The 2927-nt window shown below is 46.3% G+C and overlaps 1 protein-coding gene across 1 annotated transcript in view; it reads left to right on the top strand.

The window, feature by feature from the left end:
• Nucleotides 1–2927, top strand: part of SCARA5 (scavenger receptor class A member 5) — a 120462-nt gene that overhangs the window by 19634 nt on the left and 97901 nt on the right. The window lies entirely within an intron of this gene.

Here is a 2927-nt window from a genome sequence, read left to right as displayed (position 1 = left end):
GTGGTATGCGGGCCTTCCTCTGTTGTGGCCTCTCCCGTTGCGGAGCACAGGCTCCGGACGCGCAGGCTCAGCGGCCACGGCTCACGGGCCCAGCCGCTCCGCGGCACGTGGGATCCTCCCAGACCGGGGCGCGAACCCGGTTCCCCTGCATCGGCAGGCGGACGCGCAACCACTGCGCCGCCAGGGAAGCCCTCGCAACGACTATGTTTAATAACTAACAGCTTGGTCTGGTACTTTCCTCAGAACAGTTCTCACACAGAGGAAGAAAGTTTTCTTCTTCAAGTCACCGTTTGCAAATTTCTAATAGCTATAAATCAGACGATAAAGCTGGAGAGAAAGATAATGGATTTCAGCCCATCTACAAAAGCCTGTCCTTCAAAGCCCTGCTGAGGTGCTGCCTCTTCAAGGCAGACCCTGAGATGACCTGCAACACAGAAGGACTCACTGCCTCTGCAGTGCCATGCTTTGCTTGTGCCATATCGCCCCTCTACACCTGCTTCATTCACACCTGTGTGATAGTTGTCAGTTTCTATGTCTTCTTCCCCTCGGGTGTGAGCATCTGAAAGGCAGTGATTGCATCTTCATCTCTCATTCAACAGATATTTTCTGAGTGCCTGCTGTGTGCCAGGCGCTGGTTTAGGAACTGGAAAGTCGGACGTGAATGACACTGACAAAATCTCTCCCTCACGCAGCTTGTTATCTTTGTATTTCCCAATGTCTACCATAGTGTATTAGTTATCTACTGCTGCGTAACAAATGACCCCCAACCTTAGCAGCTTAAAACAACAAAATTTGTTATCTCACTCCGTTTCTGAGGAAGCCATGGGTGTGCAAGGAAATCCAAGATTTTGTTTATTTTTTCAGATCCAAAATTCTGCTCAGAAAATATGTATATACATATAGTCCAACCTGGCAGAAATCTGGGAGCAGCTTAGCTGCGTTGTTCTGGCTCAGGGTCTCTCATGAGACTGCTCTCAAGATCTCAGCCAGGGTGTAGTCATCTGAAGGCTTGATTTGGCTGGAGGACCTGCTTCCAGACTCACTCACGTGGCTGTTGGCTGAAGGCCTCTGTTCCTTACCATGTAGACTCTCCATAGTGTATTCATGACATAGTGGCTGGCTTCCCACCAAATGAATATTTCAAGAGAGAGAAAGAGTAAGCAAGAAGGAAGCTGCAGTGTCTTTTGTCTCATCTCAGAAGTAACCCACCATCACTTCTGCCATATTCTACTGGTCACACAAGCCAATCCTGGTACAATGCAGAAGGAGACTATACAAGGGGATGGGATCATCTGGGGCCATCTTGAAGGCTGGCTACCACAGTAGGGCTACCACAGTAGGACAGTGAGTGTTCAATAAAAGTCGGTTAGCGTTTTTACCCCAACAATCCATAAGTCAAAACCTTTCCTGAGACTTCCCTGGTGGTCCAGTGGTTAAGAATCTGCCCTCCACTGCAGGGCACGTGGGTTCAATCCCTGGTTGGGGAACTAAGATCCCACATGTCTCGGGGCAACTGAGCCCGTGCGCTCTAGAGCCCACACCACAACTAGAGAGGAGCCTGAGTGATGCAACAAAGATCCCTCAACTAAGACACAATGCAGCCAAATAAATAAATAAATATTTTTTTTAAAAAACCTTTACTTTTTTTTAAATAGACTAACTTTTAGAGCAGTTTTAGGTTTACAACAAAATTAAGTGGAAATTACAGAGAGTTTCCATGTACCCCCTGCCCCACACGTGCACAGCTTCCCTTATAATCAACGTCCCCGACCAGGGAGGTGCATTTGTTACAACTGATGAACCTACACTGATATGTCATTATCGTGCAAAGTCCATAGTTTACGTTAGGGTTCACTCTTGGTATTGAGCATTGTATGGGCTTAGACAAATGTATAATGACATGTATCCACCATTACAGTATCATACAGAGGAGTTTTACTGCCCTGGAAGTCTGTGCTCCACCTGTTCATCCCTCCCCACTCCCAACCCCTGGCAACCACTGATCTTATTACTGTCCCCGTAGTTTTGCTTTTCCCAGAATGTCATAAATCTGGAATCATACAGTAAGTAGCTTTTTCAGATTGGTGTCTTTTACTTACTAATCGGCACTTAAGCTTCCTCCATGTCTTTTCATGGCTTGATGGCTCATTTATTTTACTTTTTTAAAAAAATAAATGAGGGCTGCCCTGGTGGCGCAGTGGTTGAGAGTCCACCTGCCGATGCAGGAGACACGGGTTCGTGCCCCGGTCCGGGAAGATCCCACATGCCGCAGAGCAGCTGGTCCCGTGAGCCATGGCCGCTGAGCCTGCACGTCCGGAGCCTGTGCTCCGCAACGGGAGAGGCCACAGTGAGAGGCCCACGTACCACAAAAATAAAAAAAAATTAAAAAAAAATAAATGAGCATACTGTTTTTACTGATTGCATTGTTTTGGAGTGTTTTCAATCTTCCACCAAGCTTAAATAATTTGAATGGTCTACTCAGCTAACATGCTGCTGCTATGTCATATTAAAAAGTCAATAAATGTGTTTTGGGCAGATTTAGTAACTTGTCTTTCCCCTAAATTGTCTTCTTTCCCTTACAATCATATTCTCTAGCCATCTTGCCAGAAACACTCAATGACGTTCTGCTTGTGGAACGGAATTTCACCGAATGTTTCTGGAAAATCTCTATCTGAACCCCTTTTTATGTTCTATCTAGAATGGATTTTGTGTAATGCGCAAGGTAATTGAGTCTCGCTAAAATGACTGAGCTCTCTCAGAGGAAGGTCTATGTTGTGTGTGTAAGTTGATGAAGGGACCTGTCACCAGGGGTGCTTGCTATTAGACAGAAGCCTCAGGTAGAGGAGAAGGGAACTACTCTTTTTTTTTTTTTTTTTTTTTTTTTGTGGTACGCGGGCCTTCCTCTGTTGTGGCCTCTCCCGTCGCGG

This window comes from Physeter macrocephalus, chromosome 9 (assembly GCF_002837175.3).
Source record: "Physeter macrocephalus isolate SW-GA chromosome 9, ASM283717v5, whole genome shotgun sequence".
In the NCBI taxonomy this organism is placed as follows: Eukaryota; Metazoa; Chordata; class Mammalia; order Artiodactyla; family Physeteridae; genus Physeter; species Physeter macrocephalus.
Note: the sequence above shows the minus strand (reverse complement) of the source record. Positions and strands in the feature narration are given on the sequence as shown.